This window comes from Rhinopithecus roxellana, chromosome 11 (genome assembly GCF_007565055.1).
Source record: "Rhinopithecus roxellana isolate Shanxi Qingling chromosome 11, ASM756505v1, whole genome shotgun sequence".
NCBI classification, from domain to species: domain Eukaryota; kingdom Metazoa; phylum Chordata; class Mammalia; order Primates; family Cercopithecidae; genus Rhinopithecus; species Rhinopithecus roxellana.
This window is the reverse complement of record NC_044559.1, coordinates 57,219,846-57,236,425: the sequence shown is the minus strand read 5'-3', so window position 1 is coordinate 57,236,425 and position 16,580 is coordinate 57,219,846. Positions and strand designations below refer to the sequence as shown.

Sequence of the window (16,580 nt, the reverse complement as noted above, 5' to 3'; positions counted from 1 at the left end):
TTTTTTTTTTTTTTTTGAGGTGGAGTCTCACTCTGTTGCCCAGACTGGAGTGCAGTGGCCAGATCTTAGCTCACTGCAAGCTCCGCCTCCCGGGTTGACGCCATTCTCCTGCCTCAGCTTCCCGAGTAGTTGGGACTACAGGCGCCCGCCACCATGCCCGGCTAATTTTTTGTATTTTTTAGTAGAGACGGGGTTTCACCGTGTTAGCCAGGACGGTCTCGATCTCCTGACCTCGTGATTCGCCCGTCTTGGCCTCCCAAAGTGCTGGGATTACAGGCTTGAGCCACCGCGCCCGGCCAAAGTTCTGTTTTCTACTTAACAGAAAGAGAATTTCTAATACAAAAGAGGACTTAAAGGAATCTCTGTCTTTCTCCTCTCCCACCTCAGTCTTAAGATCCATCCTCAATTAACGATGTTGCACATCCCAGGCAGGACCTATAGCCTATCATGCTCACCCTCCCCTCTTCGCCTCTGACCATTATCCATTGCTGGTTGGTCTCTTCCACTCTAGAATCCTTCTGCCACACTGAAATGAGGGATCATATTTTCACTTCAGGGCTTACAGAAGAGGGGCACTAGTATGTTTTTCAAAGATGATAGTACCATTTCAACAGCGTGTTTCTCAAGCCCTTAATGAATGAAGACCTTCTAGACACTCACAGAGGAGAAGAAAAGAATAAGACAAATTACAAGAATAAATTTACTCCAGCATTTCTAACTCTGAAGAATTGAACTCCCCACTTTTTATTTTACCAATGTATATCCCTCTCAACTTCATTTAACATAGTCCCCTGTGGAATCTAATTGAGAAAGCAATTAAGTCACCACCAATGCTTAAATTAAGCTCACTACAGAAAGCACAGTCTTACCTCTCACTAAGCTCATACAGTGGTGAGTGCTCACCCAAGTAGAAAGGGAGATTCAGATTCTAGGCAGGTACAAAATGACAAATATAAACTATGCAATTTTTGGATTTTATGTGAATTGCAATGAAAAGCTAATGGTATATTTTAAACAGCGGTGAGGGAGAAAATATATACTATGTGGAAGATGGATTATTGAGGGAAAAGGGTAAAAGCAGGAAGCTAGTTGTGGGGGAAATGGCAGCTGTCGAGGTGAGAAAGGATGGTGGCTTGTCTAGGTGAGAAAGGATGGTGGCTTGGTCTAAGAAGATAGCCAATAAGGTAGTGGAAAGAGGTAAGACTATTAATGTATTTTGGTCATAGAGCTGCCTGGACTTGTTCCTTGAAGAGAGGTAGGTAATAAAGAGAGAAAGATCAAGAATGATGCCTCAATTTTTGGCATAGTGCCAGGAATCAAGGCGGCAAACACTTGTGCATTATGGAAGTGAAAAGAGCATTCCAACTTTGCCTTGAAGCTTCCAATCACCTCGTATCATGTCTCTCAACAGACACATGTACACAGCTAACAAAGCATGGTCAATTCCAAGTAGTGACTGAGGTCATCACAGATACAAGAGAAGAGTTATGGCTACGATCTGTTAGAGTGGGAAAAGGCTTCACAGAAGAGCTGGAACCAGGAGCGGAAAGAGCAGGACTTCAACTAGGAAGGAAGGCGAGTATGTATCCAGCCTCAGAGAGGAGGCGACCTACACAGGGACAGTGCACTCAGCTGTGTACTGCACAACTCCACAGGGTGCCATTCCCATGAGCTGTGTGTGAGTTCAGGCCTGGAAAAAGCCAGGCACAGTGTTGGGATGGTAAATAAACCAGAGTCGTCAAATCAAAAACAGAGTTAAAGAAGATTGGCAGCATTAGAAAGATCAATAATTCCGGAATACAACCATTACAGCATTCATTTTTAGGCATATTTGAATGATCCTTACCCCACAGAATCCAACAAGCACGGGAAAGAGCAGGCGTTCTATGTTTCCCAACTGCCCTGTTAACTAATTATCAAATATTAGCTCATCCAAGCTCCAGTGGCAGAGGAGCCATAACATTTTTTATGAGAAGCTTTTCTTTCATCCGTTAAGGTGAGACAGATGAATCCTCTAGTTCTTGTTCCAAGAAAGCACTTTAACTGCTGAGACTAGACTTGGTTTCATCAATAAATGAGCTGTTAAAATTGATTTCTCCTCATTGACAGGCACTTCATTCACAAATATACTCTGCCACATGGAGACCATCTTAGCCCACAATCTGGATTGTTCCAAACGGAGCTCTTTCATTGCAAGCATGCCTTTCAGAACGCTTATTGGTGTTGTCACTGTGTAAAATCCTATTTTTCCACATATTCACAGTACCTCCAACTTGAATGTCAGTCAGGATTTCAGGGCTTTTTCATCTTCAGAAACAATACTTTTGTATATAGAAAGCATTTTATTCCTGTCACGCCCCCCAGTGAACTATTTGGAGAGGATAAATACTACTTAAGGAAAGCTGGCTTGCAATTGCCTTCTCTGAGTCTCACAGTAAAATTATTCCACGTGGTACATGGTCAAGGGAACATTTACTATATCACTGCCATTTTCAGAGAGATTAAAACAACAACAACAACAACAAAACTCAACCAGAATACTGTTGGTCATATTTTTGGAAATCAGGAAATTGTACAAAAACATTGCTTTAGAAAAATATGTTGTGTGGTGAATTATATCTTCCTTGTTTGACAGACAAGCTATAACAAAAAATTAACAAGCTAGCATGGGGCTGGGAGACCTCTAGAGTGGGAGATGCCTTGTGGACAGTGCTTCTATGTCTCCATATTTTCCTATTTATTTTGTTTCATTCAGAGATTCAAAGAGGGAATATGTAACAATGCACAAATTCAGTGGTGAGCACATTTAAAAAGATATCTGGGATCAATGCATTTTGAAATAAATATAATTGTGAATAGTGTTCTGAAACTCCCTGACAAGAATGACTTAAATTACTCAGTCAAGATCGTTAAAGCTTTTCCATGAGGGCAGGACCCCAGACTCTGCACACTCCCTCCTGCCATAGCAAACAGTTCGAGCTGATGGTTCCCCTGACAGTCAGAGGTGGTCACTCCCTTTGCTCTACTTCCACACGTAGAAAGCGTTCCCTATTTGTCTGTGGCAAGTTCCATATGTTTCTTGTGGCATCTGCTAGCATTTCCACTTAAAATAAAAAAGATTGTTTTAATTTCCAGCCATATCTGTTCCCATTTGGGGATGTAAGCCATTTTGCAATGCTTTGTCCTTGAAGATTGTGATTTGTTTTGGTTCTCTGTGCAATATCTTGTGTTTTTCTTTAATGCCTTTTTTGAAGAAATATTTGAAAACAATCAGGGGAGGAGGAGCAGCTGCAGCTCAAACACTGCGGTAGATGTTAGACAATGCAAGGCGCTTTTATTCTTCACCTTTTGCTTTCTGTCAACCTTTGCAATAAGGAAGGAAGGGCAGCTTTTGTTCCTTAGACAATCAGAAGAAAAGAAAAAATTGATTATTCCTTGCAGATTATGGGTGGTCAGCAATTATGTAGAAATGGGACAAACATTCAGACGGGCCAAACTATTCTATCAGCGCAGCTGCACAATGACAACCATGTGCTCTGGCCTGAGGGGTTAACTATTACATTGAAACTGATTAGCATAGTTTATCTTCCTGGAAAACGATTCCATTTAGACTGATCAAGACCAGCATTAGGTGAATACCAATGGGTTAAGATTTTGCTTTACATCCCTCCAACTGCTTTTAGAACAATATCCTGGTTAAAACAATTAACGTTTCAATCAGACCTAAATTCACATAGTAACTTTATGCAAGTGTCTTAATAGCATGAGTTCTAGGTGGCTGTAAGGAATCAGAAAAAGTTACAAGGCAGGAAACTGTCCATGGAAGGTTTCCATCTCCCTGCTGCACCATGGTAGAGACACAGAGTCCTTGGTACATTAGACTAATGGTTCTCAATGGATGCGGGAAATTAACAGTTATCTAGACAGCTTTTTCAGATAACTACCAGGCCCTTGTACTTGCTGTCTTCAATGCCAATATGTCTTTCTGTATGATGAAGCTAATATGTATGTGTGTGTCCAGACCAGCTTTATTTTTTTCTCCAGAATTACAGAATACATGGGTGGGCCCCCCAAAAAAGCAGCTTCTTTTCTCATCGATTGATTAACTGACTCATCCATTCATTCCATGATATACCTTCAGACATTGTTTTAGGTTTTGGGATATAGTGGTAAGCAAGATAGACAAAGGCACTAAATAAATGACATGTATGTAGGTTTATCTTGAACCTAAGCTAGGACATCAAGAAGAATGGCAACAATCTCTAAAATAATCAGTGTCATATGGAAATGGTAAAATGATGATCATGTTTGTCATTAATAATAACACCTTATGCTTGGGTAGCAATTTAATGTTTATAAGATTTCAATTGTTTTGAACTATGATCATGGTGTAGGCCGCCTGCCTACATTATGTGCGCGAGCATATAATGACTCACATGGCTAGTTCTTATATGTGTTTATGTGTGATATTCCTGTGGAAATTACCAATCTCATGAAGGCAGGTACTGTGCCCTTCATTTTTTCATCTCTCCTAGTGATGTTCTCAGTTCAAAGCAGGTACTAAAATACTGCCCCTGGATATTGTTTGGATATTTGTTCCCTCCAAATCACATGTTGAAATTTGACCCCTAGTGTTGGAAGTGGGGCCTGGTGGGAGGTGTTTGTGTCATGGGGGTGGGTCACTCATGAATGGCTTGTTGCCATCTCTGCTTTATGAGTTCCCATGAGAATGTTAAAAAGGGCCTGGCACCTCCTCCTTTTTCTTTTTCTCCTCTCTTGCTGTGTGACACCTGCTCCCCCTTCACCTTCCACCATGATTAGAATATCCCTGAGGCCCTCACCAGTAGCAGATGCTGGCACCATGCTTCTTGTACAGCCTGCAGAACTGTGAGCCAAACAAACCTCTTTTCTTTATAAGTTACCCAGCCTGAGATACTCTTTTACAGCAAGCTTATCTCACCCACAGCCACAGGCGGCCCAGAATGGCTTTGAATATGGCCCAACACAAATTCGTGAATTTTCTTAAAACATTATGAGACTTTTTTGTGATTTTGTTTTAAGCTCATCAGCTGTCATTAATTTTAGTGTATTTTATGTATGGCCAAAGACAATTGTTCTTCCAGTGTAGCCCAGGGAAACCAAAAGATTGAATACCCCTGTTTTATATCAACACAAAACAGACTAAGACAGTCCCCATTTATATAGGCCTTGATAGTTTTCAAATACTTTTTACAGACTATTTTTATTTTTATATCTTGTTTGTGGATTTTTAATTTTTTTCTTCTTTTTTATTTTTGTCTTTTCACTTTTTTGTTTATGAATTTTAAAGATGAGAAATGAGAAGCCCAAAGAAGATATATTATTTATTTACTTAAGATCACATAATTAGCTAGGAACAAAGCCCTATCTCTTTTTTATTTTTATTTATTTATTTTTGGTCTAATGTTTATTTTCATTGTTGTACATGTATATCAGATTTTTCAGGCATATGATATGTCAGATATATATAAAATATCTACTTATATACTGTGAGGAATAAACTCATTTTGGGGAATTAGGCATGAAAACAGAGAAAATGAGTTGGCTTGATGCATATATCAAGCTGCTTCTCATTGGGCAACCAAGATGGTTGACAATTACGGGAGAAGTGGCAGAGATCCGACTGCACAAGAGCTGCAAACACAATGCACTCAGGGCATCCTTAGAATAAGTCATAGGCACATGGAATTTAAATGACGAGCAAGTTCTACCATCAAAGAATGCATTTCAGGGTGTGGCAGCAAATGGTGCTGTGGAAAATAACAGAGCCCAGGTGAAGAAGCTACCCCAACCTGCAATCCAGCCATGCTCCTTATGCCTTCTCTGGCTTTTCCAAAAATGAAATGTCAATACCACTCTAGGGTTTTCATCTTAATTCATGCTAGAAGCCCTCAAGGCTTGTCATAGAATATGTCAGTGTATCTGCAGAACATGTAGTCTGGGTCTGATCATCAAGCAAGAGGTGTAAAAACAGTTTAAGCTTCTACCAACTCAAGAACTCGCGATGGAAGATAGAACACAAACTGATTATGTTTCTACCATTTCTGAACAACCCAAAGTTCCAACTAGACTCAGCCTTATTTGTTGGCAAATGCACACATAGGAAATTACTCTGGGATTCATGTCTTGCTTTTCTACAATTTGACAGCAACCATCAAACAGCAGCAACATCAGCCATGGGACATAACTTTTATGCCAATTTCAGCTATGCCCTATAAAGTTTTCTTTTTCTTTCAAATCCATAAGGTCACAAAGACCTTTTCAACTTCAATCGCATAGCTTAAATGTACAAATTAAAATTCCATTTCCTACATCCCTTCCATTCATAAGAAGCAATGAACGTAGAGTATCTAATATACTCTATGATCCTGGCAAGGGTATTACTCTTCATATGCCTCAATGGGCTATGCCAAAATATCTCTTTCATTTATTAAAGCCATTTGTGATTGCCACTGACTTTGAGCTGAATGGCATCCCAAGGCCAAATTTGTTTATTCATCCACTTGTTTTTAAAAATGAAAATCACTAGAGGAACCATTGATTGATTAACCTGTAGCAGTTCCTTACATTAAGCATCTTTGTCTGTGTGTTGAAATAAACTATACAGTAAGCCTCTGTAGAATACACAAAGCTGTGCCAACAGTCACAGGGACATGATTCTATGGTTTCAGCCTTCTGTTCAGATACCCAGGGTTTGACTGCCTATGGCCATGCAGCCTCAGAAATCATTCGATACTATCAAGCTGGGCTGCCTTGGAAGGAATAGGAACCCACCTGCCCATCCTCCCTGAGCTGCTTGTCTTTTTGCAGGTTAGGACACAGAGGAGGCATCTAGAATGAGATGGAGGCCCAGGGAAGGAGATTCATGGTTTTACTGTGCTGGAGGCAAGAAAATGTATACTGATTTTTCTATTTTGCAGGTCCTTTCTCTCTCTCTCTGTCTCTCTCTCTCTCTCTCTCTCTCTCTCTCTCACACACACACACACACACACACACATACACACATTTGGCAGGCCCTTTCATATATACATATATATATATATATATATATATATATATTTTTTTTTTTTTTTTTTTTTTTTTTTTTTTAGACAGGGTCTCTCTTCACTGCCTGGGCTGGTGTGCCATGGCACAATCTCGGCTCACTACAACCTCTGCCTCCCAAGTTCAAGTGATTTTCGTGCCTCAGCCTCCAACGTAGCTGGGACTACAGGAACGTGCCACTACTCACAACTAATTTTTGTATTTTTAGTAGAGACAGGGTTTCACCATGTTGGCCAGGCTGGTCTCCAACTCCTGACCTCAGGTGATCCATCCACCTCAGCCTCCCAAAGTGCTGGGATTACAGATGTGAGCCACTGCACCTGGCCCCTTTTACATATATTACCGTACTTATTTCCCATAACAACTGTGTAAAACATGTATTATTATTATTCTACTTTGCTGATGAAGAAACCAAGTCTCAGAAAGTAACTTGGCCAAAGTCATAAAGCTAGTAAGTATAAAGCTGAAAAGACTGAAACCCAAGTCTAGCTTACTCCAGTCTCTTTCTACTCTAACAAATTTCATTCAAATGCGATAGAATTCCTGAGTCATAGAAAACATTTATATACATAGTACAAGAGCAACATCACACCTCTAAGACAGCACCTGCAAGCACAATGTAAAACATCAATAAAGTGGAGACGTGTGTGGTCTTCCAATGTTGTCTTGGATAGTTAGAGGAAAAAAAAATCATGTCATTTTATATTTCCTTAAGCTCCAAATGTCAGGAGATAATAAAAAACACTGTATTTGAGAGATGTGGTCACTCAGAGTCCTCTACTTTACAGTGAGTCCCCAAAAACTTGCCTAAAGTGAAGGCCACTTGATAAGCAGAAATTGCCCAGCTTCTGAGAACCTTCAAAATGGGTCTAATGATAACTTTTTGAAAGTATTTTTAAATCAAAAATCCTTAAAATATTATTCATATAGGTTGGGTGCATGGGCTCACAATTGTAATCCTAGCACTTTGGGAAGCCAAGGCAGAAGCATTGCTTAAGGCCAGGAGATCAAGATCTGCCTGGGCAACATGTGAGACCCTGTCTCCACAAAAAAAAAAAAAAAAAAAATTGTTTAAAATTAACTGGGCATGGTGACATGTGCCTGTGGTCATAGCTACTTGGAAGGCAGGGGCAGGAGGATTGTTTGAGCTCGGGAGTTGAGGTTGCAGTGAGTGAGCTATGAATGTGCCACTATATTCCAGCCTGGGTGATAGAGTGAGACCTTGTCTCTAAAAATGAAAATTAAAAAATATTCAATATATAGGAAATCTACTAGATTTTATGTCTTAAGAAAAGTGATCACGTCTAATTTACCTTTAAATTTTCAGTGTATCTTGGTGTATAGTGGGTGTTTATTAAGTTGAGAGAAGGAATATTAGCCAAGAGAAACTTACCTTTGGAAAATTAATGTGGTATCAGCTGGCTTGACTGGTTCAGCCTCTACTGGAGGCCCACCAGCTAGGTAAATTGAGCACAAAATCACATAGCCCCACTCCACCATGGAAGAGGTTAACATTGTATCCTGGAAAGAGACATGTTTTTTTAAATGCACACTACATACCAAATACTCAGATTTCAAAAAAGTGTAACTGAGTTCATTATACTTGAGGTATCTTCTTGACTCACAATGATTCCTCCTTCTCAGGGAAATGATCAGGAAATGCCGAGATCTTTTCTTTGGAGAAAGCAGGTATGTCCCTATAATACACCCTGTCCCCTTGGCTGGAAATAATTCATGTAAGATTGAGCAATTGGGCAACCAAAACTAAACTGGGTCTATCAGATTCTTCTCTGCAGGAAATCAGAATTTTCAATCAAGTTTCTCATGGGGTAGGGGCTCTTGCAGTTGAATAATATTAGTAGCTATGCTCTAGAAAGATTTATGTTGTCTCATTGCTGAAGTCACTGGAGCTGCCCTTTTTCTTCCCTCTGAAATTCTGTTTGTTCAATTCTTTTTGGATCTTATGATATATCCCACTGTCCTTCCAATAAATTTCAGTTCTTGCTTGAGTTACTCAGAGTGAGTTTCCATTACTTGCAACCAAACAAAACTTAAATGATTCAGAAGTACAGATGAATGGCTCTAGGAATTGATGTAGCAAGAACTAAGCAAGTTGAATCGAGAAAGAAGACAAATGTGCAAAGCTGAGCACAGGAAAGAAGAAACATTTTTAAAGTACGACAGAGTAGGAAAAGCATCCCAAAGTGGAGGAGTGACCCAAGTAAAATGTAGAAAATTGGGACTCAGTGGGTCCATCAAGAATGGGGAGCAAAGCTCCCTGGCTGGAGAAACATAGGATCCATGCCAACACTCAGGAGAAGTTTCAATGATGGAGGAGGCTGGCCAGATGTTCGGGTTAAATTTAAGGGTGTCGTTTCAGAGTTTTGGGGTTTCTTTTTTGGCCTGGGGCTTTATGAAGTAACATTCCATTTCTATAGGTGGAGACCACAGTAACTTTGCGCTGCAGTTTCACATCTCAGAACATGGCTGATTTTGCTATATGAAAGGGTATTTCATGTAGAAAGTCTTGAGTAGAACTTTAAGTTCAACAGACTTTTAGGGATGAGTGTTCCCGGTGGTTGTCACTGGGCACCTGAACCCCACCTGCAGCACAGTATGACCCGGTGCTCTGACAAGGTCTTCCATGACATAGCTCCGGATCTCCAGATCCTCTCTGGTGGCTGGGATGAGCCGAGGATTGGGTGGGGCTGTCATGGTCAAACTCAACACCTTCCTCAACAGGAGAAGAAGACTTAAGCCACACACAAGCAAAATTCTGAGAAATGACTCAATTTTTAGTTTTCTTCTGAAAGATGCAGACCAAGCATTTTGTTTGCCCTGGGTGACAGATGGGTCCAGCCCATCTTGGTGTCAGGATGAGGGTGTGACATCATGGTTACAGGAACCCTGACTACTAGCTCATCAGGGATCTCATTTCTTCACATCATCATCCATCCACTGCTGCAGCTTCTGGGTTCAGTTCTAGTGCCATCAGCTGGGAAGGCAGTGACAGGATTTTATTAACTGTACTGTTAAACTTAGTGGAAGCAAAGTTGGAAATATTTCACATAAGAAAGTCTTAGTTCCAAGACCCAATTTTCACGAACCAAATTAGTAAATATCACAAGCCCCACAAATTAGAATCCAGCATAGTTTTTATGCCATTTCCAATCACATCTTTTATTCCATAAAGTCTTCCAATGCATCCTTTGAATCCTCCCAGTAAACTTTCTTAAACTTAAACTAAGGGGCTTGAGGTCAGAAGGTAATTTCAATTGTGGTGGCTGCATTTGGCCAGCTGGATTTTATGAAATTAAAAGTTGGGATTTTATGAAATTAAAAGTTGAGACTGATATAAAATATTGCACTCCACGTTAAAAGCACTTAAATAAAAGGATAATGCATATTTTTAAGGTGATAAACAACCATTTATTCCAGTGGGTTTCTAGGAATGTAACTTTCACCAAAGACTAAAATTTTGTTTTATAAATTTAAGGGCTAAATAAAACATATACTCCAAACTCCAGTCCAGTCTCCATTCTGGCCTGAAAGGATTTAACTAACACCTTTTTAATTGCATAACTTTATATTTTTTCTTTTTGTTAGAGGCAGAAGTGGAGCACAGAAGCAGCCCCGGAAAGTCTACTCTCCTGATATTTACAAAATTTCTGACAGTCTCCCAAGAGGGCATCAGGTAAGTTCTATGAAATGTCCAGTGTACTGTGGGATACTTATCCTCACCCAAAACTTACTTTTTTAAAAAGGTTTATCTATTCCTAGTCTCAAGTTTCACAATGGATTTTTCCAATGACTGCAGAAATGTAGCAATAATCTTTGCCTAAACCTCTGAAGAAAATATTAAGCATCTAAAGCAGAATCATGAATAATAACAGCTCTTACACAACCGGTACATCTTAATAACACATCTTCCTTGCCGCCAGCTTTCCAAAACCATTCGTATTTGGAGTTTGTCTTTTGATATTACTGCTTTGAGAACCAAAATTTCTCTGAGCTCCCCTTGTAAGATTAATTAAAATATACATATCATCAAAGCACAGATAGGACTAGAGTTTCTTTAATATAAATGTTTGTCATGGCAACATTTTCTATAACGTAACTGTGACACCTTGCTTTATTTCTTTAAATATTAAGCAAACAAATAAGGGAAGCAAGCAGACTCTTACTGAAGAAAAGAAATGGTACCAGCTCCATTTTTTATGGCTAAGATATTAAGTGACCGCTCTGTGGTGATATAAAAATGGCACTAAATAGAAAAGACAATGGCCAGGCACAGTAGCTCATGCCTGTAATCCCAACACTGTGGGAGGCCAAGATGGACGGATCGCTTGAGCCCAGGAGTTCAAGACCAGCCTGGGCAAATGGTGAAACCGCATCTCTACTAAAAATACAAAAAATTAGCCAGGCATGGTAGTGCACACCTGTAGTTCCAGCTACTGGAGAGGTTGAGGTGAGAGGATGGCTTGAGCCCAGGAGGCTGCAGTGAGCTGAGTTCGCACCACTGCACTCCAACTGGGGTGACAGAGTGAGACTCTGTCTTTAAAAAAAGAACAAAAAAAAAAAAAGACATGACAAGACTGGCATTAGTAAACCAGGCACACCAGTAATAATCAATACAGAAAGAGGTACTTTCTGAAGACCATGATTGCCAAATCATTGCGGGCAAGACAAAGTTAATACTTTGAATAGCTTACCTGGGGAGTAGAAACTGACATGGGCAACGTTAATTATTAAATACATGACATATAATAAGTTATTTCTGAAGATGAAGTTATTTCTTTAGATTAGGATAGTTGGAAAAGGCTTAGACAAGGAAAGAATGAGATATTCAAATTTAAACATTATATGGAAAGTCAAAGAGAAATAGAGAAGTCATTCAAGAAAAATGCAAGACCCATTTATCAGAGAGTGAATAAATAAACCATATAGATTCAACTGTTTACTTAACAATTTTGTATATATATATTTTTCTTTCATTTTTATAATTTTTATTTAAGACAAGTCTCACTTTGTCACCCAGGCTGGAGTGCAGTGGCACAACCATAGCTCACTGTAGCCTTGACCTTCCAGGCTCAAGCAGCTCTCCCACCACAGCCTCCTGAATAACTGAAACTACAGGTACATGCCACCTCACCCAGCTAATTTTGAAAAAATTTTTGTAGAGACAAGGTCTCACTATGTTGCCCAAGCTGGTCTTGAATTCCTGGGCTCAAACGACCCTCCTGCCTTGGGCTCCCAAAGTGCTGGGATTACAGGCATGAGCCGTCACACTCAGCCTTCAACAATTATATAAATGTCAGTTTCCTTCCAGTAGTGAGCTAAGTGTGCAAAAATGAGGGCAGTCCTAGACCTCAAGTAGCTTTCAATCCAATGGCAGGAAACACGCACACACAGAAAAAAAACAATACAACAGAAAACAGAGGCACAGCTAGGGCATTAGAGAAGCACAGAGGAGTAGAAGAGTAAGTAATGTTATTTTAGGCAGAGGGGGCCACATTGAAAAGGTATAGAGGTGTTAGAAAGCATGGTCCAGTCATGAACTCAAAGTAATGCCATCTTCCTGGTGCGCAGGGCAGATCGAGAGAAATGAGACAACTTCAATCACAAAGGCCTTGTACATCATGCTCAGGATATCAGACTTCACCCAATAGGCTATGACAAAACACAAACAGATTTCGGAAAAGAAAGCGTTTGGTCATACTTCATGTTATACAGATGGCACTGGCAGCAGAATGAAGGCCTCAGGGTGGTTGGTCATTCTAAAGGTAAAGAAACTAGCCAGGAGACCTGAAGAGCAGCCAGGTCTCTACAAGGGTGTTGACAGTGGGGTTGGAGAAGAAAGGACAGACTCAAGATATATTTAATTGGAATAAAAAATGGCCAGACTTTGATGACTCACCTGAGAATATCTGTTGGAGGTTAGGGAAAGGTAGCATTCTAATATGACTGCGAAGTCTGTGGCTTGCATGATACACTAAACCAAATGTGGGAGTAAAGTATGGTGAACAACCAGTTTGAGGAGAAAAATCATGAGTTCAGGCTTGGAAACCCTGGGACAGGAGTGCCTGAGACACCCGAGTGGAGAAGTCTGGTGGAGTTGGAGCATATAACCGGAATTCAGAGGGGCCTTCTCAGATGGAGATGTAGATTACAGAAATGGGCTCTGGGGCATTACATAGAATTGTTATTATGGTTGAGATCATCCAGGAAATTGAAAGAAAGGATTGCTGAAGACAGGTCTTATCAATATTAATCCTGGAACAGAGGATGCATTACATGAGAAACAAACTAAAAAGAAGCATTAGAGAAGTAGAAAGAAAACCAAGAGAGAACAATATCATGAAATACAGGAGAAGAAAGTTTCTGAAATGACAGGATGGTCAACAGCCTAAAACCCTTTGAAGAAGCCAGGGTCTAAACGTGTGACATCTCAGAAAGCACCTGGTCTCACTCCTCCAATGCATGTATTAGGAAACGAAGACCAAGAGACGTGAAGGCACCTGCCCACAATCACACTGTCAATCAAGAGGGAGCTGACTAGTAGTCAGATGCCCTGACGCCCTGCTGTGCAGCTTCGGCTTTATCCAGCTGCACTTTTGGTTTGATTGAACCCAGACTTCACAGAGGGAAGTAGTGGGAGATAAGCCTTAAAAAGGTAGGTTAGGGCCAGGCAGCAAAATTGCTAAACTAGGGGGCTTAAATGTTATTCTGAGGAATGGGGTACTCACTAAAGAACTTTGAGCAGGAAAGTTATTCTAATCACAGAGACATTTGGGGAAATTTTAGGTGGGAGTTTTCAGGGGTATTGTTAATATTTTGCTAAGATAAGTCACAAATTAAGCAATTGTGAGAACCCCTCCCCCAAATAATTGTGAATTGTAGTGAATAAAACTCCTTAATTATATTATAAATTAATAAACAATAAATAAGAAAAAAACTAAATTAAAAATGAAGTCATCTATTGCTTAGGTGCATGAGACTATCTTAAAATGATCTAGAAATAAAAGGAAAAGTCCTGTGAGATTTGGAACCATCCTAGGTATCATGTCCAGCTCTGGGGAGAGGGTGGGGGTGGACCTGAGTACACTGCAGCCTCATGTATCCATGCTTTCATAACTCTATTAGGACCAATGATTAAGGCCATATGAGGATGTATTATTTTATGTGATTTATCCTTCTTCTTTTTCCCCTGTACATATGCATTTGTTAAAAAGGTGACTAAAAAATGATCCCTGTACTTTTGGAAGAATGCCTTGGGAGAGATGCCCATGCCAGGGACCAGCTTTCTCTAACTGAGTTGCCAATCCTATTGCCAAAGGCTTTCGAACCAGAGTGACTCTATCTTGACCAGGGTGCTAAATGAGGCTGAGACCTATTGAGGTGCATTCCGAGGAGGTTAGGCATTCTATGTCATGGGAAGAGACAGAAGGTCGGCACAAGATACAGGTCACGAAGACCTTGCTGTAAAACAGGTTGCAATAAAGAAGTTGGTCAAAATCCACCAAAAACAAGATGGCGATGAAAGTGACCTCGGGTCATCCTCATTGCTCATTATATGCTAATTATAATGTATTAGCTGCTAAAAGACACTCCCACCAGCACCATGACAGTTTACAAATGCCATAGCAACATCAGCAAGTTACCCTATATGGTCTGAAAACCGGAGGATCCCTCAGTTTCAAGGAAATCCCTACCCCTTCCTCAGAAATCTCATGAATGACCCACCCCTTGTTTAGCATATAATCAAGAAATAACCATAAAAATAGGCAACCAGTAGCCCTCAGGGCTGCTCTGTTTATGGAGTAGCCATTCTTTTGTTTCTTTACTTCTCTAACAAACTTGCTTTCACTTTATTCTATAGACTCACCCCAAATTTTTCTTGCACAAGGTCCAAGAACCCTCTCTTGGGGTCTGGATCAGGATCCCTTTCCGGTAACACTATGACCTGGCTGCACACGGTTCCCCTGAAGCCACAGGTTGAGCTATGGCAGGACCCAAAGACACAGGGGCTCCAGCAACTTCATCCTCTCTCTCTCCCCTCGGAGTTTCACGACTTTGAGGTTCTCAGACGCCTAGATAATGGTTTGCTTCATAGGTGGCAGTACACCGGTAGGTAGAAATTGACCTGACCCCACTGAAACCCCAAGGTCCCATGATCCCTGAAGTCTGATTCGGTGGTTCATTGCAAAGACTAACATCAAGCAAGGGAACACAGAAAAATGTCACAAACAGTGCTTGAAATTGATTTGAGGGTCAGAGCAACCTGAACTTCTGACCCTGACTTTTAACCTCCTCACTTCTTGCTCTCCATCTCTGCTGTTACGATGATAGTGCACACTCTGTGCAGAAAAGATGACTCCACTTTATATGTACCCAGGCAGAATACTACAGTGGGACTGTTGCCGGGCAACCACAGCTAGAACACTTTGTTTGGGGATCATTTTGAGAATGATTACACTTGCAGGATTGGGTTGGGTTGGTTGGGTTTTTTTTTTTTTTTTTTTTCTTTCTTTCTTTCCTGTGGTACCTATTCCTGGATGTTGTAAATATTCATCTGAGTTTTGCATAGATGAGGAGAAGACATTATTTAAATGAGTTTGGGAGGGTAATTTGCTCGGGTGCATCACTACCCTCTTTTACGTTTTGCAGGCAGTCTGCTGCAGAAGGAGAGAAACCGCTTTTGTGACCATTATTGACTTAGATGACAATGCTATGCTCACTTGTTTCAGTTACATAGAACAATGGGAGCAGAAAAAAGACAATTTAGCAAAGGCGTTTAGCAAATTATTAGTGGATGGGGAAGATACAAAAGCCCCAGCTAAGTCATCAGGCACATTGCCTTGTAACGTGGCTGCAGTTACTCTCCTGGTCCCCTCTAAACCCCATTCAGAGAGGAACGCTTCCTCTTCCTCTTGTTAAGTGACATCAGCACATTGAAATACAGCTCTTGGCTAAACTCCGGAGAGCTGACTTTGAAAGGTAATGGGAGAAAACATTTCCTTTCAAAGGGAATCTGGCAGCCTTTGAGCCTTTGAAACGCACCCATTTCAGATGAGTCTGAGTTGGACAGAAATTGCAAATACTTCAAAAATCATCGGTGTCAATATTTCCCCCACCCCTGGAATATTAATATGTACACACACCCACGCACTCCCCTGGAGATGTGTTTATTTCACAATTCACAAATGGTGATGAGACCTTTCTGAATTTTTTTCTTAAGGACTTGGGAAGCCAGCATGAAAATTGTGATTCTTCCAAATGCTTTCCCATATGCCTTAAATGCCCCATTAAAGTTAATTTTCTCAGTCCACACACATTCTCTGTGTCCTGGTGACCACCTCCCTGCCTCCCATAAGAGACGCTTTTCTTGAGGGTTGCTATGTCCTGTCTTGGTTATGACTTGGTCAGGAGCCTGGGCACCATATGGCATAATTCAGGGCCCCAGCCAAATACAGCAGTTGTTTACAGGGCACAGTCAG

At 40.6% G+C, this 16,580-nt stretch overlaps 1 long non-coding RNA gene across 1 annotated transcript; it reads right to left on the bottom strand.

Annotated features, from left to right (window-relative positions):
• Nucleotides 1-2,528: 2,528 nt before the first annotated feature.
• LOC104661199 lies at nt 2,529-15,479 on the bottom strand. Its single transcript, XR_747810.1, has 3 exons — nt 14,969-15,479; nt 8,477-10,078; nt 2,529-3,397 (listed from the first exon to the last, which is right to left on the bottom strand). It is a non-coding gene; the product is annotated as an uncharacterized LOC104661199 (long non-coding RNA).
• Nucleotides 15,480-16,580: the final 1,101 nt, after the last annotated feature.